Below are 27661 nucleotides of genomic sequence, written 5' to 3'. Positions count from 1 at the left end.
GCCACAGCATAAGCATTGCTCTAGGCATCAATGCTATGGAGTAAGTGTTCTCAAGCTCAGTGTTCCTGTTCCTGAATGCACTGAGAAGGAAGTGAGGGGCAGGAAACTCACTGTTAAGCAGAGACATAAGCCTTCATTAAAACACCATGATGAATATCATGGTAAATATCTACTTTTCAGGGAACTCTCACACCTGGAAATTGATAAGAAAAGTAGAACACATTTAATTTTTAAAATAATAAAAATTACTTCATTGGATTCTCCCCTAGAAGTTTTTAAATAAAGATTGCCTCTTCTTGCAAATGGAGGGAGCTGAGAAGGGTTCACCACATTTTGTACCAAATAAAGCTCTTACTAAAAACAGAAGACATATCACAGGAATTATTTGCTGGTGTGTTCTATCGCTTTTGACCAAAATTCTTGTGAGTTCGGCTGCCATCAGAGTATTCAGAGAAAAAGAAGAAGAGGGAGCCTGAAAGACTAAAAATCTGTCAGTGCTACTGGACTTTCCAGCTTGCAAAGAAGGCTGACTAATTTACTACCTGGTGAACTTAGTGTTTTACACAATGACCTGTAAGGTGTCCACCTTAAATAAAATAACTAGGAAAACCCAAATAATTGGAAGGAGAGTACAGGTAAGATTTTGTTACCTAAGACATCAAATAGTTTCACAACTGGTCTCTGAAAAACAAAGGAAAAAAAAAAAAAAACATAAAAATGCTGAATTTGGCTTCCACAGTGCAAAGAACAGCTGGAGCATTTCTGCATGACTTAGTTTAATGCAGCAAGATTGGAATTTTTAAGTTCCCAAGGAAAAAAAAAAACCACGTTGCTTTTCACTTTCTGCTATCTGTACCAGTTACCACCTGGATCCAAGTATTTGCCACTTAGGATCCAACTATTCAAAAATCCACATAATTAATTGGTATCAAAGCAAATGTCTGTGAAACATCTATACTCAAGGAGTGACCTTTGGATGAGAGAAGACCTTTCCTTGACTCCCCAAGTCCTACAGCTCAAACTTGCTGCTTGAAAAACTGTTTTCCAGCTCCAAGTCCCACCAGTCAGGCAGTGAAGTGCAGGTGAGATATAAACAAACACAGGAGAAAGGAAGAGATTTCTTAGACATTATTGTAACCTCAGCAGGTTTCATTAATTTGCCTATTCTGGGGAAATTCAGACCCCTTTTTCATTTCTTTTCTATACTTTCCTGAAACCTACACAACATAGCAAGCAGTGCATTAGGCAGCACAGCTTTTGTGCCACCAGAGTCTAAAGGGTGGGTACAGACTTCATCCCAGCAAGGAACCCATGCAGTCATAAGGCAACAGCTGGGCAATGACCTGGGACCTGTGCACCACATCAGCTGGAGGTCTCTATGGGGTCAGAAGAGCGAGAGAACTAGAGACCTGTTTGCCCCAGATTTGGCCCCGAATTCCACATTCTTCCTGTGGAGTCCTCTGACACACCCAGACATGGGTATGGGCACAATGGGTATTCCTGGATGCTGCTCTTTCAGACATAAAATCATAGTGCTGCTCATGCCAGGCACTGGCACTTGTTCTTAATCTTACAGGACTGTTTCACCTAATGGCTCCAAACCTGGCTTCCTGAAAGCAGCAGGGGACAGCTGCTGAAACACCATCAATCCAGACAAAGTCAACATGACCTGTGGACGTGGTCCAGCTCTGCCAGGAAGGGCCCAACGGTGAGGGTGGCTGAGGAAATATTATTGCAGCCTGGAGGCTTTCTCGTGCAGAATTCTATTTTGGTGCACCATTTTTTGTTGCTTGAGCATTCTCCAGACATTTTGGAAACTCCAGACGCAATAATACTGAGTTCTAGGTCACAATGTTTTATTGATAAAGGTTTCACTGTCCTGATGTGGGTGTGAACGCTTGTGAACGCTGCAGGATTATTCAGGGAAAAATCACTTGCCATAGCCCACAACATATAATATGCCCACCAAAAAGCACAGTAAATGAAATAACAGTGTTTCCTGCCAGTCCAAACAAACGTTTTCCCCTTCCTAGCACAGCAAAAGAGTACAAACCCACAAACTGCAGTGGTTTGGAACTTCATGTAATAGTAGCAAGTAAAAAGTCGCGCTGCTATGAAGTGACATAGAAACATCTGTAACACATTTTTGTCATCAACACAGCAGCAGTGGTTATACACAAGGAAATGTTTATTTGATCCATTTGCTAACATATAAATCAGCTTGTTCTTAAACTATTTCATAATATGTGTTCTCAAGCACTGACCCAGTTTGAGGTGAGCTATTTGAGGTGATCACTGCATGTTTCGAGGCAAGACAGCCATCTGAATAACAGCTATATCTTCTTTGTCCACAGACTGCAGAATTTGCACCAGGAAGAGACCTTGCAATGAAAAGAAATTAACCCATTTTACTTGAGCCATGTTAATTGTTTTTGCTTGGGAAAAAAAAGAATGAAACTGTGACTTAGTCAATGGGAAATCCTCAAGGACTTGGCCAAGTTGTCATGTGTATCCACTTGCCGTAACCTTTGGCCTTTTGTCTAAGTACAAGGGGCATACCAGTTAAATAAATGATGTCTTCTCTCTGGGAAACTCAGAGAGTTAATAAGTAATTTCAAACTATTATAATTTTGATGCATGGAAAAAAAACCACTTGGCTTTCCTCAGACAGTACAGCTGGGTAAGTACAGAATTTCCCGGCACTGTTTAAGGCTGGGTGGGGTGGGAAAAAGAAGAAGGAAAAAGAGAAACAAATGAAGTTGATAAAGAAGGGGGAAAAAATGTGCAGAAATCCTGCCAGATATTCGGGAAATCTTTTCTTCCTTGTTTCGCTTATGGAGATCAAAAAATCCAAATTAAACATGAATCTCCTTGCAACATGCTGATGACTTTGCTCAGACTAGGGCAGCTAGGGTGCTGAGAAGCCACGAAGCTCAGCTGTAGTCCTTCAGATAATTCATATAAGCAAATAGCTTAAAGTGATAGGTCTCATGTCTGCAGGATCAGCACAACAGTTCTAATCCTTAAGGAGGAACTAACTGACTCCTGGGTATGCCTACAGCCCAAACCAGCTCTGTCCAGGTCACACAGGCACCTCCACAGCACAAACAGATAATAGTGACTGCAGAGGAGAGCATACGACCCCAGCAAAAACCACTGCCATGTTTCAGGGAGACCTCAGCCTGCAGGAGAGGAACATGCAGGGAATTGCAAGCATCTTTTCCAACCTGGTGCACAGCAGAGTGAAATGCCGTTTGCCACCATGCAAATGGGATGACTCATTTTTCTCAGTGCCAGTGGATGGGGCTCTGCTCACAGCTATGCCTGGCCTTCAGGTGGGAGGACAGAATTCCAGTCTCAAGAAAGGGCCTTCTTATTGCATATTAACTTGGTCTTTTGTCAGCCTGTAGCCATACTCTCAAATCTACAATTTCATTGCACCAAATCACTTATTATTTTTTTTTCACCTAAGCACCTCAAAAACAGACCCTGAAAAGTCTTCATGCCACGCTGCATGTCCTCACTTAAAAAAAAAAAACAAAAACATTAGCAGTGCACAAACTAACTAATCAACAGAGGGTGCATGGTGGAAGTCAAACCCATCTTATGAATCCCATTCATGAAATTATCAGCCTTCTCTCCTCTCACTTTCCCCGTTGTTTCCCTAAGTGACCAAATTTCTTTCTCTAGGGTTTTAAAAGACAAAAGTATCCTTTAGTATTTGCAGGAACAAACTCAGGACCATGCCTACACAAAATATATGTTTATCAATATTTGATCTACATATTGATCTTACCAATGTTAGTGACTCCCTGACCGGTTTCCTGTGGCCAAACAAGAGCAAATAAATTTTTAGGAGAAATCCGAAACTAGGAAATGCAACTTGCAGATGTATGCAAGCCAGTATCTCTCTCTCTCTCGCCCTCAGACAGATCTTTCAGAACCAGCTCACAGGAGGTGCCTCTGGAAGCAGGAAGGCTTTTTAAGGCAGTGCACAGGTACAGGGATGATTTTCATGTCAAGAAAGTAATGTGAAGTCCATTCAAAAAAACCCTGCTTTCTGCAGTGATTCAGGGACCTGTGAAATCAGGAGAGACCATTGGAATCCCTCCCAGTGCAAAACACAGCCCAGGGGATTTCATCCATTCATTTCTGCAGCTGTCTTGCACATCCCACTTCATTAAGCCCCTAACTTTTGACTAACCTCAAACCTGTATTCCAGAATTCAAATTACCTTAAAAGTCTCTGTCTTCAGGGCCGCATCAGTGCAGCCTTGTGTAACACAGACCTGGGGGCAGGCCACTAAAAGATGACTGTGCAATTGTATTGTTAAGAACCTGCTGCTCAACCTCCTCCCTATCCCATGGAGCCCCCTTGTCATGCAATAGGAACCTTTCCAAGAAAGAACTTGGCCCACCCACCTGCCGGGGAGCATCTCCTCATGTTTGACAGGACAGGCATTGGCGGATTCAAGTCAGCATGGGAGTATCTGAAGAAATGCCCTGCCCTGAACCCAGCCCATCTGTAGTGCAAGGAGTGTTCAGTTTGGATGCGAGATGAACTGGAGAACAATTCCAGACTTGGAACTGTGCTCAAAAGCCAGCCCAGCCATTGCCTACATGCCAGAAAACCCCTGATCACTCCTTTTTGATCATGCCCCCTTCATCTGAAGTGCTCTCATCTAAAATGCATGAAATCCCTCCTCACACAGAGTATAACTCAGCAGGTTCAAGAAGTGATATGTATTATGCTGTTTGGGAGGAAGGGGTGCAGTTATGCAGTGCAGCACTATTAAAATCAGCCATATAATCTGGTTGCTCATCTAATCCATCGCACTGTTTGGCTTGCTTGCTCTTTTGAATTTTTGCCTTGCAGTCCACTCTGCAGCTGCCTTGCACCTCCCACTCCTTCTTCTTTACTATCTTCATGTAAATCAAAAATCCATCAAATCTTGCTTCTTCCGTAATAAATCAATTCTTTGGATTACTCAACTATAAAACCATGACTCTGTGGCTACAAAGGCAAGCTATGTTTGAGCACCTGGATGACAGCAAGCAAAAGAGAGAAAGAAGTACTTTAATAATACTTAAGGCTCACAGAGGGCCTTTTTTTTTTTTGGCACACCTGAGCTCGCCGGAAGAGTTGTACTAAAGTAAAAAAAATTCTCATTTCTGGTTTGCCAGTCAAACCCCTCCCCCCAAATAATAATAATAATAATAATAATAAAATCCTATCCTTTTCTGTGCTGTTTTCTCTGTCTTTATGCTGTATTCATCGATTTCTTTCTGAATATGGGCAAGTACAAACATCAGAGGCAGACTAGAAATGTTGGGGCACACACAATGCCTTCTTGTTTTCTTCTAAACGTCAGACCATATCACCAATTAAAAAAGAAAGAAGATAAAAAAACAGCGCTCAGCCTCCATCTACCTGCTTCCAAGCCAAGATAAGGAAATATCTCAAACTTTCCACAAAGCCTCCTATTAGCTCCCCTCAAAGCCAGGAGAACCCATCCTCTTTTTTTCCACTTGCTAGTGCTGCATCGCTGCATTCCTACAAAGCTTCTGAATTCGTTCAGAGCTTGTTGATGTTGTTGTTGTTATTGTAAAAGCTGAGTGTTACACAAGACAGAGAGCTTGACAGCTTTCCCACAATCCTCAGCATGTGGGAATAGCGAGTAACAAAGTGTTAACACCTGCCAACTGGTGGTTAGGTGTACACGTCTCTGTTAACAACAAACACTGCTGCTAGCAGTCATCAGAGCAAAGCAGCAAATCTGTTCCCTTCTCCAGCTTGGAAAACACCAAACAATAACAAAAAACAAAAAAAAAAAAGGCACCTAATTGCTTGATTAAGATGTATCAGTGTTGGAAACTGCTGATCTAGAACATTAAATCTCTGACATTTACTTCACTCTTGATTAAACAGGGATGTTTAAAACCAGTTATTGTGCAGGCAGAAGCTCAGAGCACTGTGTACCATCCAGGGAATTGTGGCAGTGAAACTTCTTACAAAGAAACAGACAGAACCACATCCTCTCTGCTGTTTCATAAAAGCATCAGATGCTGAGACTCTCTGGCTATTAGGAAAAAGGGATGGAAGAGCACTAATGAGGGACTAAGGGTCAGGTAACTTCCTGGAACTTCCAGGGGAACCTTGTGGAAAAGTTCAGCTCCTGCTCTGGAAAATGTTGCTAGACATGGAAGTTGGGACCATTTCTTTATGGTGAGAGGGATTAGTTGTGTACTTTTAAAAATCGTGTTTTCATTTGATGATTTCCTAGGCAGCACTGTGAGCCAGGTGGCACTGGTTTATCATTACCGATTTGCATGTGACTAATGTCCTAGACCTGAGGCTAAAAGTCTGCTTGCTCTAGATTTGCCCTCAACAGCCAGCTTACTCGTTTTGTTGCTCCTTGCTCATGACAAAAAGGTAAGGGAGAAGTGAGTCAACTCACTCATCTCAAGTAAACTACAGATTGCTAAATCTTAAGGAGGGAAACTTCATTTATGTAACAGTACTCACAAAAGCTCACCACTGTCCAAGTCTCCCTAACTGTGCACAAAGAAACTCCAGCTCAGCTAGGGAGGGACATTAATCCTGATTGCCACCAGACTGTATTTCTTCAGTAATTGCTATCAGGAAAAGAATTTATCCCATTCTTTAGCAGTGGGGTCAGGGGGTGGGGTGGAATTTCACGTTTATATCTTTCCCCTAAACATATTATCTGAAATAATTCAGACAACTATGATTGTACCTGATTAATCAGATGATGGCCAGGACAATGGATAATTTTAACCTACATCAGTTCCTGAGTCTAAGTCACGTGGGAGGAGGAGGATGAGTGGAAGGCATGAGTAACTTCTTTTGATGGTTCTACCAATTTTTGCCAGCAATAATGTTGCACGAAATAAAGACTTCCAGTAGTCAGCACCTTGAAACAGAGGACACACATTCTCCTTATTTCATGAAACATCAAGTATTTGAAAATCCTACAAGTAGTAGACAGTTAGTGGTAATAAATTGTCTCACAAAGGCTGCCAGAACACTGTTCTCACTCTAAGCATCATTTACCAAATTGCTATGGTCAAAAATCCTCCCATATAAAGCTCCCTGAAGAAGCTTCTATGGATAAAAATCGACAACTTTTTAATTGGCCACAAGTGGATTTCTCCATCAGGAATGGAGGTATAAGGTAATATACTAGCTTGCCAACATGAATATTGACCAATTTACTGAGATAGATATTTCCAAATAGCAGTTGGAAAGCTTTCTTGGTATAGGAGTTTAGGATCACCTGCACCAGAATAGCGTTTGAGAAAATTTCTAAGCTTTGTGTAAATATTCAAGCCCCTTAGCAGATGAATTTAGAATGTCAATCACATGATTTCTGTGACTCAGCCATTCGTTAGTCATCCTCTGCCCATTATATCTCAGGAAAGTTAGATACCCATAATTAGAAAGGCAATCCCCCACCTTCTGTCTCTTTTCTGTCTGTTCTCTAGATATCATGTCCTTTCACTCCCTTACTTACCAGAGATCCTGTGCTATTTGTTCCCATTCCCCTCCCAGCTAGATTTATTTCCTTACAGTGTCACCCATTTTATGCCCTCCCCACAGTCTCTAGATCCTACCCCATGTTCAGAATATTCAAAATCAACAGCTGCCCTTGCAGCCCTCTTCAATCCTCCCTCTTCTGAGCCCAGCAGCTCTGCCTAGGTCCTTGTCTCTCTCTCTCACACAGCTTTTTATTAAGTGTTGCCTTCTCTGCTCCCACAGGCCTTATTCAATTCAGTGCCATTCTTGCACACTCTGGGAGCATAATGCAAGAGAACTGGGTTGCTTCTGTCTAAACCTCTCCTGGGCTAGTTTCTTCCATTTGTTTGAGTATTTGATCTGTGGAGCTGGCACTTCTGTTCTTCCTCCAAGTAATATTGCTACCCAATATGTTATTTCTACTCTTGGATGCTACTCCCTGCATGCATCATTCCAGCAGTTCTCTCTCCTTTGCTGCATCAAACAGTTTTCTTGGGTTTGCCCTGCAACTCACTGTCTAATCTTCTTACTGTTCAGCCAACTCTCACCATCCCTCTGCCAGGGATAACTGCATTGGTCAGAAGCAAGTCTAGTTTTCCCAGTACTCCATGAAAAGTTTTTATTGTATTTTTTGTTTGGTAAAGAACAGAAATCTCTGAACTACCAAAGCCAGAGGGCCAACTGCCATTCAGCCTGAGGCAGTGTAGACACAGAAAATGCTGTAGTGAATTATCAGTGTTTAATCTGCAGTAGGCAAAGGGTCATGCATCACTTAAATCTCAGATTTATGGCTCAGGTACTGGGAAGCAAGAGAAGACTGGGAAGAACAGGGACATACATGCCCTTATCAGACTGAGCACACTCTGAATATGAGGATGAGAGTCTCTCTCACACAGAACTCTATCCCTTTAACAAAAAGTGCATAATCATCCCTTCAGAAGAAACACCTTGGTGGAAAATTTCAGACCAGTGCTAAACTCTCACACTCTTAATGCCATAAACATCTCACACCGACCTCTGCAATGCCTCTGCAAATTTACAAATTCTTCTCGAGTTACTCTTTCTTTGGTGACAGAAAATATTAGGTTTATTATTGGTTCATTCACCCACACATGTCCCAAACACACAGCATGTGTATTTTACCTGAGGATAACCCTGCCTTCTTCAGGAAAAGACACCCCATGACAATCCCTTTTCCAGCAGCACTCCTACCCCTTGGGATGTTTTCTGGGAATTGCCAAGCAGACAGGTGCACACCAGAGCAGTAAGGCTTGCTCAGATCCTATTGGTCTGAACGTTATCCATTGTGTTTCTTTATGAAGCAACCATCTTCAGGGCAGGTTGGTTCTTTGTTCAGGCACTTTGTAACACCTGAGACCACAATACTAGAACACTCCAGCAGCAGAAAAGCTTAATCTTAATGCAGAAAACCCCAGCACAGTCTGGTATTTAATACACAGAGCACATGATCTTGATTGAGCACACAGTATCTGACTCCATCCATGACTCTACCAGGTGGTGAGGGCTCTGGCAAGCTCTGATTTAACATAGTGAGGTCACATGCTTTCCCTACTGACACATGCACATTCCTGTCTGTAGTCTGAATATGAACAGGTTAAAGTATCTTCTTCGCCAACTATATTCAGATGATGACTGAAAGCTACATCTGCATAGCGTTTTCCCATTAGGTCAATATCAGCCAACAAAGGAGCATTTGCTTCTGGTTCTTTAGCTGAATAGGAGAAAACAACTGGTGCAATATTAGCCCAAAGAGGGAGGAATATAGAGCACCTGAAATGCACAGCCAACAAAGCAATTAGCAGGAGGATCAGGGGTGGGCACTGACTGCCTGCCCTGTTCATCAGCCTCACTGAGGGACTCAGTTCCCCGGTATTTGATGCAACTCGTCAGAGAGAACAGGCAAAGTTTTGCATACAACTATCTTGGAAATAAAATACTTTTCCTGCCTATCAGGAAATAGATCTGTTTCTTGGTAATGTTTGAACAAAGGAATGAGTTGTCCATTCTGTTCCACGCTAATCTCAACAGTTTACACTACAGGCTCCACTACATTACTTACAACTGGTCTATTTGAAGAGCAGCTGGGAAGGAAATAGTTCTGGTGGTGGTGATGTGGAGGACTCAAATGGACAAGTTCAAACAATGTAAGGACAAAACAGGCATGAGAAAAATGCTCCAACCCCTACCTCCCAGTGAATTCCAGAGTGTTGGTTAGTCTAGATGGTTTCTTTGAGGGTTCATGTCTCAGTGCCAGGCAAGTCTTGTTTCTGTTCCTGTAGATCAAGACTCCAGCATTGCACTTTTGGTATCCAGTAATGCATCCTGCTTCTCTTTCATCCCTCACCAATGACATGCAGCCTTTTCACTGTTGAAAATAGATAACCAGAGACTTAATAAAATAGAATATTTTGGTGTGATTCTAAAAATCCTTCAAGTGAAAGACACATAGGGCTATTCTCTGGAGTAAATGCAAGATCTCTCCAGCACAGAGCAGTCAAAGTGTTTGTCAAGGCCTGAGCATTGGAGTTGTCCTGATCACAAGCACTATAATTCTCTCAAGAGGCTAATACATGATCACATATCACCAGTTCTTTTGGGCTATGCAGTTAGCTAAAGGACCTGCATCTGTGTGATCAGATCCTTTAGATGGAAAGGATAGCATGAAAACAGTAACCTCTTATTTCCAGTTCCTATTTTGGTTTCTACTCTTCAGCACTCAAAAGGATGCTTGTCTTACCCAAGGCTGCCTCAGCATTAGATAGGCTGTGTTTCCAGGTCACTTTCTCTCCTTTTGTCCCATGTTTTAGTTTTCTGCCTGTAAGAACAAAGCCAAGGGTCTTGGGGCTATTTGCATCTTTGGGGGATTTGGATGCACTGCAGGGTGAGGCTGGGCCTCATTTTAAGAGAAGGTTCCAGCCCACGCCAGTGCCAAGAGGCTGACTAATGCAATTATTTCCTTGCAGAGCAGCATTTTTCAAAGTGCTGATTCTTATTAAGAAAAAGGAACGGATTTGGAGCTCATATTTTGATCTGGTGCCCAGGATTATTTGGAAATTCTTTTTCCTGGAACGAGACTTTTTATTCCAAATTTCTCCATGGTGGGGAGAGAGGGTTTCCTGGGCAGAATTAGGATAATGATTACAGCCTGTATACAATCAGTTCTAACCGCTGTGGAACTCCAAAAATGAATGTTATTGCTCAGTGGCTTCATTGAAAACAGAAGTATTATTTAACCAGAAGGATGGCAACACATGGAAATAGCTCATTATCATATTTTCTCCCTATTTGAAATGTCACATTGAGTATGTATCTTTCACGTCCACTACACTTTAATTAATTTGGACTGTGTTTAAATATATTACACAGCATGCTTTATTACAAAATTCTGACACATTCCCATTGATGAAGTGGGGCTTTCCTTCAAACACATGTAAAAGGCAATAGGAGCTACACTACTAAATATTGTTTTAAATACAATATGAATTCCACATCATTTCTGTGCCTGCCTATGTTTTTCTGTGGAATGGAACATACAGAGCAAAACCAACATTACATCCAAAGCTTGCTTGCTGTTTATTAAAGGGACAATGATGTTAACATTATTATTCTAGATCTAAATCTTAACCACTTACCTTATTTACATAATTGCAAGACAAACATATATTTTACTCAATGGCTGGAAAAGATTCCAGCAGTGTGATTGCCTACAAATTAAAAAGTAGAATTGCAGGGTGTATGTGTGAGATGAAAATGGCTTGTTTTAACACAGCTGGTGTATCTTATCTTCTGTGCACTTTCAAATATAGCACTTATAAGGATGGTTGTCTTCCTCCACCCAGGTCTCCAACATAGTAGAGGACTTATTTAATTTGCTAACCTTCCACTGGAATGCAGTCACTCCAGAAGTTATTCCTGATATGCACTTGTTTAAGCAACTGGAGAATAAGCCCAGTTTTTTAAAAAATGTAAAAATGAGGGTTCATTCAGCTTTCAGTTGGACTGAAGTCTTCTATTACTTAGATTTCTGTGCTGAATGGGATCAGGGATTTTGTAGACGCGACTAATATCTAACTGGTATAAGATGTCATCTCTGCACTACTGCTTCTGTTGAGGCGCTGATGTGTTGGCTACTGAACAGCTGTAAAACCATTTTAGTTTTACAGCTGAGGTACATCTCTGTACCTTGGGTACAGAGAACAGCTGAGGACTTGCCTCCTCAGGGCAGTTCTATCACTCTCTATTATCCCACCCACTAGGTGCCACCAAGTGCTGATTGTGTTTGTATCAGGAAGGGATCTCTTTCCTCACTACTCACACCCCATTCAGGAAGAACTTGGAGCCAAGGCTGTGAGGGAGACCTGATTCATTCCCTGGGAGCCAACTGAGTGGTGTACCTCACACAACAAGCCTCTGCATGACATTACAGTCAATCCCAACAGCTTGTTCTAAAACATGTTCCAGGGACAGCTCCTTGGACCGTTGCTTCCTCATCCATCCTCCTAAGAGAGCAGTAATCAGAGTTTTATTATCTGAATCATGGATTCATTTTTTTTTATTATTGTTATTTTCCCTAGCAGATGGCCTTTTTCCAAAATAATTTCACAAGCAGAGATTCTTATCATGGGGAAGGTAATACTGTTCTGAAACAAACTCCCAGATGGGGCCACGTGGAATAAATGTGTTGTTCCTTAGATAAAGGGGAGGCGTTAGACTGCTGATCACTGTGTGGATGCTGCCACAGAGGAACAGCACAGCCTTGCTCTGTGTATTAAATACTCCACTACTTATTCTTCTGCCCTGAGTGTTCTCTCCTCACCCCACATAACCCTTCCCTCAGAAAACACTAAGAAGAAAAATGTTTTTCAGCATTTGAACAATAACAAAAAAGTTGTATTTAACTACAACACATGTCTGTCTTAAAAAATCTGGATTGGTTTTATATTTAATTCATTCACTGAATTGTAATAAGTGAATAAACCTAATTTGGAGGATAATAAAAAATATGAACTGTGTTGCTGAAGCCAAAAGCAATAACTACAACTTGATTTTTCCCAATTCTTTGCTCCTTCGGACCCAAGCATTACTGTTGCAAATTTTTTTCTGTATTTTAAGTGTTTTGTTTATTTGATTTCTGCATTAAAGGAACACTCCAGTGTAATATAAAAGGGATACTATAATCACGATGTCTAATTACAAAGAAAAGCTAAGTGTCTAATTTAAAAACATGCAATAAAAAAAGAATAACTACCAGATCAAAAGCCACCGACACAACAATCTGATGAAGCAGGCTAGGAAGCACTACTCAGCTCTCCCCTCACAGAGTATGGGGAACCAGAAAACTTTGCTGTGTGAGAAGAATCTAGGCTCCCTCTTCCATGAAAGGCTGGGCAAAAGGACCTCCCGAGCCCCCTTCCAGTCTGGGCTACTCTGTGTTTCTATAAGATTGAAAGATCTCTCTGATGCATGGGTCTCACATTAGTTGCAGGTTTTCTTCCTTGGTTTCTTTTTAAGAGCTTGTTCTTACTGTTTTGTTGGGTTTGGGCTTTGTTTGTTTGGGGTTTTTTTTTTGGTTTGTTTGTTTATTCCCCTGATTCCCAAGATTAACAAATGTGAAATGGCATCCTTTTGGCTGCTAGTGGGCAGGATCTTGTGTTCTTCACACATTTAGATTTTCCATCAAAATCATCAGGAATGTATTAAAACAAGCAGGCTAGTTTCCATCTCTTGGCACGAGTCAATGAAGTATTTAGATGTACATGAAACACGAGACTGACTATGCAACTGGCAGCTTCCAAAAAGGAGAAGATAATTTAAACATGTTCCTGAAGGAGCAATATTTCTTTACGTGGTCGCAACCAGCCCTACTAAAAGAAACAGTAAAATTGCATCTTTGCAGTAAACAGTAAAACCTTGCCATCCACAGCTTCCCTCAAATGAACATGCAATTTAAGTTTTTCTTGTAGACCTTAAAAAGTCTAAAGACCACCTAGCATTAAACACAGCTCATTACTCTTGTCCATATGCAAGCAGACAGGAGTCTATTATACCAGTTTCCAAGAAAAAGAAAGACTGTCCAACTATAAATCCCCCCACAAGACAGAGGCATGAGCAACTTAGTTGAAGGGACAAAGGAAAGAAGCAGAGCCATCAGAAGGATTTTTCAGATTCTAAACACCATCAATTCAGAATAACAACCTTACTGAATCAGCAGAAATTATCCTGCAGAAGAAAACCAAAACAAAACCCAACCAGGAAAAAACCCAACTAAGAAATGCAACACAAATTCCAAAAAAATCCCTGAATATTTTTTTGCATCTCATGTGTAGGACTTCTTGTTTCTGTGTAACTTGGCAGTGGAGCAATTTTTAGTGAAGATACCAACAGAAGATTCATCAGCAACCATACTGACATCTGAAGAGGCATATGCTCATAGGAAGCATTTTGCCTATTTGCTTTAACCTGATATTTAAAGCCACAAAGTATAGATATACCTTGGACAATGTCATTTACCTTGTGCACAGGTGTGCATTCGTGCTTTTAAGATTATTTCACAACTGCAAAAACATTTAATAAAATCCAGATAACGATGCTATGACACCAACAAACAGGAACATTCCAGAGAGCATTGGTTGTTTTTGTTATTTCTATTTCACTTTTGAAAGAAATTTTAAGTAGGCTGTTTGGCTTTTTTTAGCAGAGGACAACAGACGTGGGAAAAATGATACTTCTTAGAAAAGCATTCTCTATAGATCAGTTCCCACTAACTCATTCTTCCATTGGCAGACCTCACTCATGTTGCCATGTTGATTTTGCTAAAGTGATTAAATAGCTCTAAGAACAATAGAACTAAAAGTGTTTTGAGGAATGGAGAAGCCTTTAGACATTTTATTTTTTTCAGAGGGAAGTTTGTTACAGTCAATTTGCTGCAAAGATGATGTAAACAGCCACATCCTCCTGCAATTCCAAAATGTGTTGATTTAAAAAGATTTAAGCAACTTAAGTACATTGCTCAGGATAGATTCTAGTCCAGAAGAATTATGGTTACATTTACCAGGCAATGATTCCCTCCATCTGCAACAGTGTCCATTCCTTTCCTCTAGTGTTCCCACTCTGCATGCAACTTCCACTGATTTTATCATTGCTGCAATTAATTGTCCTAAATCTAAAACAGTACTGGACACAGAATATAACTTGGTCAAATCACACTTAATTTGCAAGAGATTCGCTGTGTTGTAATCTCTGCTGAAATGTTTACAGGTTGCCTGTGGAGGAGAGCTAAAAGCCAAAAGGGATTTCAGAAAGAAGCTTGTGTAAGGGTTAATTGTACCTAACCGCCATATACCATGCCACACTGCAATCTCCAGGGTCTTCAGTCCTACTGAAAATTATAGCATTTCAGCTCAATTCTATACACTACACCTTCCACTCAAAAGAAAAAAAAAAAAAAAAAAAAAAAAAAAAAAAAAAAAAAAAAAAAAAAGTAAAAGTGGATTAATCTGCTATAAAGTGGTAGGTATGCAAAATCTAAATGTTTTGAGCATCCTGATGGAAACCACTGTGTAATTTTAAAATCTTTGTAATTTCTTTCAGCAAACATTATTACTAAGATTTGCTCCACTTTGGGTTTTACCTTCAATGCCCTCATACCTGCATGTCTCTGAGACAACACAAGTCTCCCCATGACTTTCTGTGGCATAACCTAACCCAAAGAGGAAGAAATACAGATTTAGCTTCCATTTAGTTGGTGGGCATGTTCCCTACAGTATAACTTTCAGAAGCAGAAATCCTAGCTGCTACCAAATGAAATGAAAAATCTTGCTGTTTCTAGAAATATCAGAAAAACCCGACATTTTCCTGCCCCCTCTTTGCCAAAAAAGACAAGAAGGGAAAAGTATGTCAGAGGCTTACCCATTGTTACCTTGACAGAACAAGTTTCTTTTAGGCTCCATGTAAGAGACTGAGCTATTCTAGTTTTTATTTTGGGATGGCTCTGGAAAATTCATGGCAAAAGGAGTCTGTGATGATGGGTTCTTGCTGTAGAGGGAAGCAACTCATCAGCTTGGAGAACATTCTCAGATTCAGTAGGCTCACAAAATAGAGACAATACTGTTAGGCATAACGTCCTATCTGATATTAATGAAACCTTTAAAAGCATTAAAATGTGAACATATTTTCTCAGAGAAAGATATGTCTTAAAGCCAGCAGTATACACACACTTACAAACATAATGAGGTCTTGCTCCACAAAAACTTGTTCATTTTTTTCCCTTCTTTTTTAATTGGTATTATTTTAGCACCAACAACAAACTTCAGTGTTCTGAGAATTAGGAGGACATGGACAAATTACTTTTCAGTAGAATTCATAATCTATTTATAAACTGAATTGGTTTTTTTCTTAATGGCCTCTGTACCACTACAAACAGTGAAACTGCAGAGTAATGCTACTAATAGTTTGTCAGACTATGTATGGGAAGAGTTTGTACCTCTATACCTCTTTTGTACAGAGAATCAGCCTGATTTGTTGCAGGCACAAATGGGTCATCCAAATAAAGATTTAGCATCCTAAAAGGTGTGTCTGGCTGTCTGAAATTCTGAGGGTCTGTTCTGGAGGAAAGAAAAAAACAAATTGCAAGGCATTTCAAAGAGACTACCAAATATAAACTAGGTAGCTATCTAAAATATATATATAAACTGTAAATGAAAATATATGACAGATGCATCTAGAGTTAAAAAGAATGGAAACGGAGAGAAGGGATAGATTAGGAGAACTGAGAATGTGTCCAAGGTAAACACATATAATCTAGGTTACTCTTCACCTCATGAATCACAACAATTCTGAGTACGAGAAGATGACAGACAACCTTAATGACAGGGAGCACATGAAGGTCAATAAACACATAAGTCTTAGAGACCCATTTACTGATTCAATCTAGCATCTTGAATCCACTAAAGCTTGAAAACAGAGGTGCTGGAAGCCATTAAAGAAGAATGCTGTGAAAACCAATGTATGAAGCAATTTGAGATGTTCACTGATGACAGCATGTGAGCAACAGAGACCTCCACCCAAATAATATGTTCCATTTTTACATCTTGAGTCTGGATGGAATAAGGAGGTGGTTAAGAGCTGAGCAGTGGTATGCAGACAGAAAGATCCAGAATTTTGAAGAATTCTGGGAAATAATAAAGGAAGTGTTAATAGATTATGGCATCCTACAGAACACAGGGAATTTGAGGCTAAGTAGTGGGGGAAATGGAAGGAGCAAAAAAAGAAGTTGAAATCTGAATAAGATGACAGAATTTGGTGACTAAAGATACCAGATTTCTCAGCATCTCAGGAATGCAACAAGGTTGTGAGAAAATCCTGTTGAAACCTTGATCATTGCTTTTGCCACTGAGCTCATGTCCCAGTAGGGCTTTCTGCTTGAATCAGACTCTAATGTGGGACATTTTAATTGTGATTGCTGGCCCAGCAGAAAATGGTGAGTCTAATGGGCTGGTTATATTTAACATTGCAGAGAGAGAACATGTAGAGCAGGGTGGAACATCAAAATCGAGATATGACAAAGTAATGAGATATCTGAAGTCAAAGAGAAAGGAAGTAGATGGAAGAAGTAGGGCAAATATGCCTTGGAGAAAAGAGGATGACTTCCTACTTTTGGATTGCTGCATTTCTTTACATTTATTCCCCAAATGTGTTGGTGGTGTTGTGACCTTGCCTCTCTCAGTTTAAGTTCAGACTGATTTTGTTGTTGTTGTTGTCTTGGTTTAGTTTCCCCATAAAAGCATGTATCTATCTAGTCTACAATCGAGTTTACCTTAAATAGACAACAGCGCTAAAATGATGGATTCATGGAACTGCTGAGGTGTGAAGGGACCTCTGGAGATTTTCTAATAGAACATCTGTGCCCAAAGCAGAGACAGCCAGAGAGGTTGGTCCAGTAAGGTTTTGAGTACTCGAAAGATGGAGGCTCCTCCATCTCTCTAGGCATTTTATTCCAGTATTCAACCAGTTTTACACTACAGAAGTTGTCTCTTTTATGTTTACATGGAGCTTCCTGTGTTTCAGTTTGTGCTCATTACCCCTTGTTCTTACACTGAGCATTATTGAGAAGAATTTTCTCCTGTCTTTACCACTGCCTCATCAAGTGTTTTCACACTTTGAAAAGACCTTCCCTAAGTTCTCTCTTGTCTAAGGTGCATAGTCCCAGCTCTCTCATCCTCTCCCTTTGTCAGATACTCCAGTATTTTAATCATCTTCATGACCATTTGCTGGACGCTGGGTAACCCAGAACTGGATCCAGAAATCCAGGGGGCTGTCACCAGGACTGAGGAGATGGAAGGGAAAGATCATCTCCTTTGACTCATCTGTTTCTGCAGGATGGCAAATAAGACAGAACTGTTGCAGGAGATTAGCAAAGGAAGACTCGATTTATTACATTTGCAGAGAAGACTATGAGAAAAGCAAGGTGGCTGGTTTGGTTACCCCAAAACACCTCACAGGGTTTCTCCACTATAGACCTTTCTGCTTTGTATCTCTTGGACTCAACATCAAAAAAACCAACATGCCAAGTAAATTTTTAAAAACCCTTCATAGTTTTCAGGACTGTTTATCAAAGTTGCTCACAACCAGTTACAAGACCTAGATCTGCACAGAAACAGCAGAAGAGAAGCTAGCATTATATAACACAACTACAACAAAGAAACCTTTTTTCCACATTAATTATCCCAGTTGATGAGAAGTAAACATGCTGCTTGTCAGAAGCAAGAAGAAATCACCACCAACATATTAAAATTTATCATAAATTCTAGAAAAATCTTCATATTTTTCCAGGGCCAAGCTTAATAGCATGCATAAACTGAGATGAACATTTATAACCCTCCTTTTCCTCTCTCATTACAGTGCACACTCTCCTCCCTGTGAACAAAAAAACTATGTAAGGTAGGAGTCACAACAGGTGGTAAACACTCCAACATTTAAGGGCTTGTTTAGATGGTAAATGAAACCAATCCAATTAAATCAGTTGTAAATCACACCCTTAGCATTTCATCAGTAGTTAGCATGAGACAGAGATTTCAGAGCCATTTCAGTACAGATAAATGTGACTTCTTTTATGAGCCTAAATTACATCAAAACTAGGGTTTACAAATAGACCTTAATCAAAATATTATTAATTAGAATGCAGTTATTTCCTTTGGTTCTAGTTACCACATAGATGAATCCTAAGACTTTGTAAACATATGCATACACACACAGAACACTCACTGGTTCAGTGGGAAGACAGATTACAAATTACTCAGCGCTGCCAATTAGTGAACAAGCAGGGCAAAAAAAATCTGCAAATAGCAGCAGAGCAGAATGCTTCACAAAATATATGCTGCTTCTTGTATTTGAAAAATGTCATAATTGATACTGTGAAACATCTTAGCAAGAAAACCAGGGAATATCCTGTAACGCTGTATAGAAAATACACGAGAATATATAACACATAGGAAAGAAATTCTCATTACAGGCCTGGGTTAAATATTTAGCAAATATTCTCAGACGAGATGCACGTCAGCTCAAGATACATATCAGCAAATGACAAGGCAAGCTTTTATGCTGATGTATTGGCATGATTGTTCAGGAACACTGGAAGTAATTTTCTGCAGGATGCCCTAAAACAAATTAGTGCTACTATATACTCAGCCCCCTGTTAAGCTTTCCACCAGCATTTCTGTGGCCATGTAATACCAGTGCAAATGTGCAAGAGCCAGCAAATCATTAACTCTGCATATTCTGCAAAAAGTTTTCAAATAACTTCCTGTGAGGATTCAACAGAAAATTTTGACCTGCTAAGCTCATTCAGTCAAGGAAGAAAAACTGTGCCACATGACCAATAACAAACAGGCTGTACAGCTTAAATTACCGATATTGAACACCTCCACAAACCACAGAATAATTTACAACATGTCAGTCAGCTGCAAAGACTTCTGAGGAAACAGCAGCCAACTGGGAAGTGTTGCGTAAAGAGGCAAGATTCAAATAAGCAAATGAGGCAGCTTTCATACTTACATAAGCTAATGCAGCATCCACATTACTTTCACACTCTTGTTAGCAAGTGGGACTGTGTTCCATGGATCATGTAGAGCCTGTGCTCTTACATGGAGCTGCTTTCTGTATCAGGGCATCCCAGGCAATGCTATGCAGGAGGCGTATGGCCAATAAATAAATAGATCTTCACAAAATTAGCATCACTGGCCTCCAGTCGGGGTCCAGTCCCTGAGGGACAAAATCCTGGGGTCAGAGTCAGGATGACTCCAGGCAGATGCCATACCCACTATGTGGATTTAACATGAATGTCTGGTTTAAACATGAATATTTGGGTGAGTTTTTGCCACCCCATAATGAACTTGTATTTTCAGATGCTGGCTCAGTGTCAAAAGACATGGAAAGAGATGTGATTACTCTCTGCAAATATACCAAGGAGAAAGTATACGACAGGAGGAAAGAGGAACGTAAAGACAATGTTGGCACAGCAATAGGGAGAAGTCAGCCAGAAATATGTTTAGATATTAGGAGAAAAGGTCATAAGCTTCAGGGAAAAAAGTGACCCTGGGGCAGATATTACATAAATATAACCAGGGAAGAAATCCTTTCCTCATTTTTAATATGGTTGATGCTAAGCATAATACAGTGCAGTTACTTGTTGCAGGAAGGCACAGGCCTGGGAAGGTCCCTCTACTCTTGTCGAAATTTATATACATAGATGGAGAGAGAGACATAGAAAAAGTTGGTTATACATAGCAAGGTGAGCCTCAAAAGAATATGAACAAAAGCAAATTTTTTTTTCCTGAAAGAAAAAAGAAACCAAAACCCAGCAGTGAGTAGCTAACATAAGCAACCGCGTTATAACTTTGGATGTTGTTTTTTTCAAAATATTGGCATACTGTTGTCATGCAGCTATTATGAAGAAATCACACTGTGAAGCAAGAAGCCTTCCTGCAAACCAGGATGGGAAGCATAGAATCAGCTGCAGTTTTTTCACTGCAGGGGTTTCTCTAAAGGAAAAAATAATAATATGATCATTGGTTTTGCGCACATACACTAAGAAAAATTCAGTTTGCAAACAATGAACATCCTTTGTGTTCAGTGTTGGCAAAGCAATTGATTCTAGTTTGAGATTGGACTTGTGCCACTGCAAAAGCAGTTTGTCTTTTCTGTTCTGAAAAGTACTGTAATGAAGAGCTTCAACAGACCTCTCTGTTTTATCATTAGACTCTGGCTATATTTTCTCTCAATTTCTCTCACTTCACCAAAAAAAGTATGAAATTCATCATTCCAGCATATTGAGAAATAAAGTAACTATGAAATACTGCAGAAAATGTTAGAACTTATTACAGTATGAAAAAACCCCAACAACCCACAGAAACCAAAGACAAACACAACAAAACAAACAATCCCCTCCAACAATAAATTTCCAATATACTGTTATCTTTTCCCTTCACAGGACTTTCTCTGCATTCTCCCCCAACATTCAGGAACACACAAGGATATGACTTCCCATAGGTCCAACAGGTCTTAGTATGCATGCTACACACATGGTGGAGTAACAGAGAAAACCTCACGTAATTATCAGACGAGAAATAGGGTCACATAAATAGAAAAAATTCTTAGAGGGGCAGAGAGCTTTTCTTTTGTACCCTTATGTGTTCAAGAACTCACATTTCCTCTCAAGCAGATACCTTTGTGTATCCAAGCAAGCAGAATGAGTACACTTTAAAAAAAAAAAAAGTCCTTCCAATGGCACCTCTTTCATAAAATATGGGTAATCTGCTATAAAAATTAAGACCTTACTACTGGTTTTTGAGCCCAAAAGCTTCTTTACTCTTCAGCGTGTCTAATAAAAGATTTCACTTCTCCCTGTGAGCTCTGTACCTCTCATATCCTCAGACCATCTTGGGTAGAACAACCCTGCTGCATTAAAAAAAGACTCACAGCCTTAAAACTTGACAGACGTTTCTTTTTAACACCTTTTATACAAAAGCAATAACAGCAGGTAGTAAACTAACACTGCTGCACAGCATGGTATAGGAAGGAAGTGCTATAAACCCTATCACAATTATTTCAGTGAAAGACAAGGCCATCATTACTGCTGTATTGATCAACCTCCCCCTCCCATCTCCACTGTTTGAAAATTCATTCAACATTATTATTGCTGCTTCAGACAGCATTATTATAACAGACCTGCATTATACAATAAGAGGCTTTGGTATAATTGACATCTGAAGCACCAGGGAGCTCGAATGTTTGCTGCTGGTTAGAATGAGGTCTCCAGAGGGACACTTTCTTCTTCGCAAAAGGGGCTATCACATAGCCATTGCAGTGTGTAAATCAAATCCTCAGTGACTGCTGTTTTTTCATTACTTGTCTGTGACCTGGAACCAGATCCTTACAACACTGTGCTGCTGATCATCCACCTCTGGAACCCATAACAATACACTGCAATGATGAACCAATACTTGGAAATTGGGTAAAGCAAATGACCTATTTGGGTTAAAACAACAAAAACTTGTTTATTTTTTAGCCTAGTTAAATAGGAAATTGGACATACAATGCCACTGATTGGTGCTGTGGAAAATCTCTTGCTCCCATGCATAGCTGGGCACAGGACAGACACAGGAAGCACAGGTAGATCTAAAGCATCCATTCCTCCCACCGCTAACCAAATTAAGCTTTAGCCAGAGGTGGTCATTAAAAGACGCACATGTTGCACATTAAAGGCCATGTGGAAATCAAAGCCAGCAATTTACATAGGGTTTTTGCTCGTGTGAAAGCCCAGGCACGCCTGGGACCTCCATCTGGCAGGAGGCTGAGCACGGGAGCTGATGCAGGCAAGCACACACTGAGTCCTACTGAGCCCTGTCCCCCACCGGCAGCTGCGCAACAAACAAAACACTCGAGCAGAATCAGCCCCCAGACAGCACATTAGAAAGGCCAATTCCTAATGTCTGACCAGAGCCAGCTTGAGCTACTGGTAATGATTTATAAGGGGGAAATTTTTATTTCAGCCCACAGAAAGTACTCTGCATTTGCCACGGCATGGGGAAATTCTCCTGCATACCCCAAAGCCAACATAATTCAAAAAGTTCATACCCTGCATCAGCTGCCTGAGGAGTAATTCCACCTACACACTATTTGTATGGATTCACTAGCCCAAAGGCCTCCAGGTCACTCATTTAAGTTGTAACTCTGGGTAATTGTCAGCTCCCCACTCTGCCCATACCAGCTATGTGGGGCACAGCCAAAGAACAATACATTGCTTTGTTCCCTATTGCTATCATGGCTTCAAGGAAATGCTACAAGCTGGCACAGGTCATAACACTTATTTTTAAGCCAGGACCTGAAACAGTTCTGCCTATACCAGAAACCAAGGAAGAAGTGGGCAATAGGGAAGGCTGAGAAAACAACTGCAGTTTTCTTAAGGGAGCAAACCCTCAAATCCAATCGGATGGCTCAGGACACATGAGGGGGTGTCAGGTTTGCCACCCTCACCCAAGCCACTTCCAGCAAGGTGAGTTCACGTGGCAGAAGAAAGATCACACTAATATGTACGCAGCCTGCTCCCCTCTGGCTGGTTGCTGCTTGGCTTTGATTTACTGGGCTGGTGTGAGTGGGGAAGCAGGAGGAGAAACTGCTTGACAGGGTACAGAATGTGTGACCTTACAGTCCAGTGAAACCCTGGTGCTTTGTGAGTAATGAGTCGGGCAAAGACAGGAGGAGGCTGCTTGCCACCCTGCTGGGGATGGATATCTCTGGTTAGACCAGCAGGGAAGCAAGGGGTGCTGGAATAGAAGCCAAATGCAGGAGAAACACTTTGCTGCTTGCATGCAAGAAGAGCACGTGGATTTAATTCTACTCAGAATCCAACAGTGACACCGCTACTCCTGCATTTAAGGAAAAGAGGAAAGGTGACTAATGGAGTTTGCTGAGAAGGAGCTGAGAGACCCAAAGCCCTGTCTGCTGCAAGGAAAGCTCTGGGCTCTTTTACCAGTCACTGCCAATGCCCTTGGCTCCCTCTGGCAAGAGCAGAAGACACAGGCATACGCTGAGCTGACTGGATGATCCAGCAGCCCCCCCACATTAAGGCTACAGTGCCAACATTTGTTTTCAATATTCAGGAAAGCCAAGCAAGTAAGTCTTAGCAGTTATACTGAGAGAAAACAACAGAAGTCATGGCCCTGAAACCTCAGTGGCACTCTCCTGCAATTATTTCAAAAACAACCCCATCTTATTCTCCTGTATTTGTACTCAGCAGGGGGAGATGAACTTATCTGCTGCCTGTGATGTTGGCTTAAGAGCTCTGCTTAGGACACCATCATAATTCTTGTCTTTCTTTTTTGCTAATGGTTGCATACCTTTGATTAAAACCTGCATGGTGCATTAAAGGCTAAAACAGATGATGAATGCCATGTAGTACTTTGTGTTAGATCAGAGTTGATTAGAATTTTTGATGATCCAGCAGCTAGAAGAGGAAACTGCATGAGCAGTGAAAATATTCAGCTGTTACTGTTGTAGGAGCAGTGTCTTTTGTTTGACACGAGATACAAAACAGTAACTAAATGGACAATGTACTCTCTTGGTCATTGAATAGCTTTATAGCACAATAGAGCTCTGTAAAGAAAAGCTGGTGAATTAATCAGTCCAAATATTTGTAAGACTTTTTGCTTATTTTCAAGTGGGTAACCCTCCCCCCACAACAGTTTTGGAGCCCAATGCTAGTTAACTTATTTTTCATGATGCAAATTTAACAGTCAAGTATTTTAAAGAAACAAGCTAACGCAAACTCATATAGTAAAAGTTAAAGATGCTGACCCAAATGCATATCACATCAGCATCCAGACAGATATCTTTAGTAATCTCTGCCAACACACCAGTTAAGCAAAATACTATTGCTGCTCTGGGTGAAAAGATTTAGTTAAACAGGACAGACCAGTTGCAGAGAAGGAAGCTGCCTGATTAAACATAATGCTGGCAGAAAACTGGCAGTATGAGCAAACCCAATGTGCCATGGAGGGAGGCTCACTTTCTAAGGTCATCCAAAATATGAAAGAAGAGTGCATAAAGCAAGTGTATTGAACAGGAACAGAAGGAAAGAGCCAGAAATGAGTAAGGAGAGATGGAAGAGAGAAAAGAAATTATAAAATAGACCAAAGTGTTTTTAGGGTACTGACTCCAAACAAGGAAAATAGATTTTATGTTCTCTTTAGTGATCTTATTAACTTAACAACAGGATTTTTTTTTTTTATATGTAGCTTTTAAAGATCTCTTCCTCCATAAGACAATTTTTAAAGAAAGACACTTATTGGAGCATCTTGCAAGACAGGGCATAAGTTATTGGCTCGCTATTTGTCAAGATGTTGCTAAATACTATCAGTTACCTTTGCAGTCCAGCAGAGATTCAGTAACTCTGTTAACCTTTCCAGATTGGTACACTGATGTTGCAGTGGTTTCTTTGTCAGTTAATGCCCCCTACACACACTTCTAAACTAGACCATGGTACTCTGATCAATGGATGGCTGAGGTTACAGAGCAGGAGGGAAGTTAAATCCAAGACCTCTCTCTTCTAAAACTACAGAGTTTAAGAGATGAACCAGAAGTAGGAACAAGTATTTAGAACAAGTGTCAGTATCTTCAGGTTCACAGGCCATTCTAGTGTTCAAATTAGAGCTGCTTTTAAAATCAATTATACATATATATACACACACACAAATCTGGAATAGACTCCCAAATCTCCTCTTAGATTTAAGAAGGGACAACTGGCTAGAGGGCATACTTTGAGAAGCCCAGAAGTAGTAAGGGAAAGCCACAAAGCCATAGAAACTAAAACAGTTCTATTGGTATCACATACAAAACCACTTCCACGACTGCAGGGAGGCTGTGTCTCCTCTTGCTCCAGGCTTCCCCAGGGTGTGGGGTTCAGAGATCTGGATCCTGGATCCTCCTGGACAAATGCTCTGTTCATCATGCAGAGAGATACAAGTTCTTTCTCAAGCAAGCTCTTGTTTGAATCCCATACATAGGATTTTGACCAGTTTCTCTCTCCTGCATGTACATTACCCATTCTTGCTTGGATGATTCTCTCTGAGAAACTATCCTTGTGCTTTCTGTCTATGAAGTTATGAGAGCCCAAGGCAGAAGGAAGCCATCACAAGGCCTACTTAACTTAAATATTCATTCAGCAAATGACAAAGTGTCCTGCCCTGTCTAGGGCAGTGTGAGCTTTTGTCCCATCCAAGTGCACTGCTACTGCTATCCAGACACACTTTTCCTAAAGTAGGCTGCTGTAGTCAGAGAAAAAAACAAATGACAACAAATTAGAGCAGCATTTCTAGCTGCAAAGCATACCTAGTGCCTTTTTTCAATTTTTGCTACCCACAACTCTGTTGCAGCAGATTATGTGTTAAAGATGCACAAGTGAAAAAGAATCATCCTAGAAAGAGGGTGAAACAAAAGCAAACTACTGCACAGACAGCTTCAAACAAAAGTAGCATGACAAGCCAAAAAAGTAACTAAATAATCTCTTCTCTTATGGAGATAATGGGGTTTGATTCCCAAAAACTGTATCAAATTTTGTATGTATTTGCACTCTGCTTTGGTTACATGCTCTTTCTCCTCAGTGTTTGAAAGGGAACATACTCCAAAGGCACACCAGCTAGATTACATGGGCACATTATAAGTTTCACAATCTTGAGAGCATTCTACTTTGATCTCAGAAGTTGATTGTTGAAATCCCACAGAGCAAAGAGATAGCACCAGGAGGGTCTTTTCACTGATATACGCATAAGGAAAAATTTACGAGATTTCTGTGAAATTGCTTTGGGTTAGAATTTTCTCAAGTGTTTCATTTAAACTATAAATAGAAAACAGAATCTCATGACAAAGATGTAGTTGACATAGTGTGCAATTTATCATCTGTGAGCACATTTCAGAGTGCTTGTCTCAAAGCTGACATGCTGTGTGGACTCTGCAATATGACTACTTTAATATATTCCATGACAAATGCAAGTAAAAGTAGCTGAGATACAAAAAATTCACAAAGAAAAGTCTCCATTGCCTCTCCTGATCTGGGCTTCTTTCTGATAACAGATAACCTTGGGGAGACAAAAAACTTCCAGCATAAATGGAAAAACCATTGTTTCTCTGGATTACTTCATACCATGCTTTTGCCATGGGTTGTAAAGACCTATTCCTGGAAGCACGCTTAAATTGATTTCACTTCTTCCCTACTTATAAAAATACTACAGAAATGCCAATGATCCATAATATATACGTAGACAGCCACTGAAGTCAACAAACCAACATAAATATCTGGTTCCTGGACTGCCACTTCTTTTCAGAGTATTTTTTTCTCCTCGGAACTATTTCTAGCAAGAATGAAATAGTAAAGTTTTACAGTATAATGCTGTTATTCTCCCACATCTCAGGAAGCAGATCCACAGCTGTAAATATATGTTGACTGCACTGGTACCAGCAGAACTGAAAGAAGCAGATGACCTCATCTGCTAGCATCCAGTGTAAGGTGTCAAGGGCTCTAAATGATTTGAGCCTGTGGCACCTTGGTGGTGAGGTGCCCAGCCTCAGAATCCAGATGGTGGCTATTACAAAGGAGGTTCTAGATTCAGCCCACTTGAATATTGGCTTCAGAGACCATACAGTACCAAATGCACTTGGATAATCACTTGAGAATTTTCTTTTCTTCCTTGTGCTCTAAGAGGCTACCTGTGTGCTGCACGGGCAAGCTCCTAACTTTGCTACTGTAACAGTCAAGCAGTTTAAAGGTTTCCCCTGTATTTTCAAGCCAACTTTCTGACTCTTTTTGCACAGGTATAAATCCAGACTGCTGAGTCTGGGTCCAGCAGAAGTCTGGATTTGCACAGGGATAACTGGTTAGCAGACTTTAGCCCCCTGTTTTTCTTTTACAACTCCTGCAATAAACTAAAGCAACAGCAGACAACAATTCCTAAAAAATAAGGCCCTGGCTGATACTTGTGGATTTTTCTTTACTTCCTGTAGCACCTGCTTCTCTTACACCAGCAGCAGAGACTCCTGCACATGCAGCAATAAC

The 27661-nt window shown here is 40.5% G+C and overlaps 1 long non-coding RNA gene across 1 annotated transcript in view; it reads left to right on the top strand.

Annotated features, from left to right (window-relative positions):
- LOC136367534 (uncharacterized) overlaps positions 1-27661 on the top strand; it is a 313961-nt gene that overhangs the window by 283875 nt on the left and 2425 nt on the right. The gene's annotated exons all lie outside the window — the stretch shown is intronic.

Source organism: Sylvia atricapilla, chromosome 1 (genome assembly GCF_009819655.1).
Source record: "Sylvia atricapilla isolate bSylAtr1 chromosome 1, bSylAtr1.pri, whole genome shotgun sequence".
Lineage (NCBI taxonomy): Eukaryota > Metazoa > Chordata > Aves > Passeriformes > Sylviidae > Sylvia > Sylvia atricapilla.
This window is presented reverse-complemented; position numbering and strand designations above follow the sequence as displayed.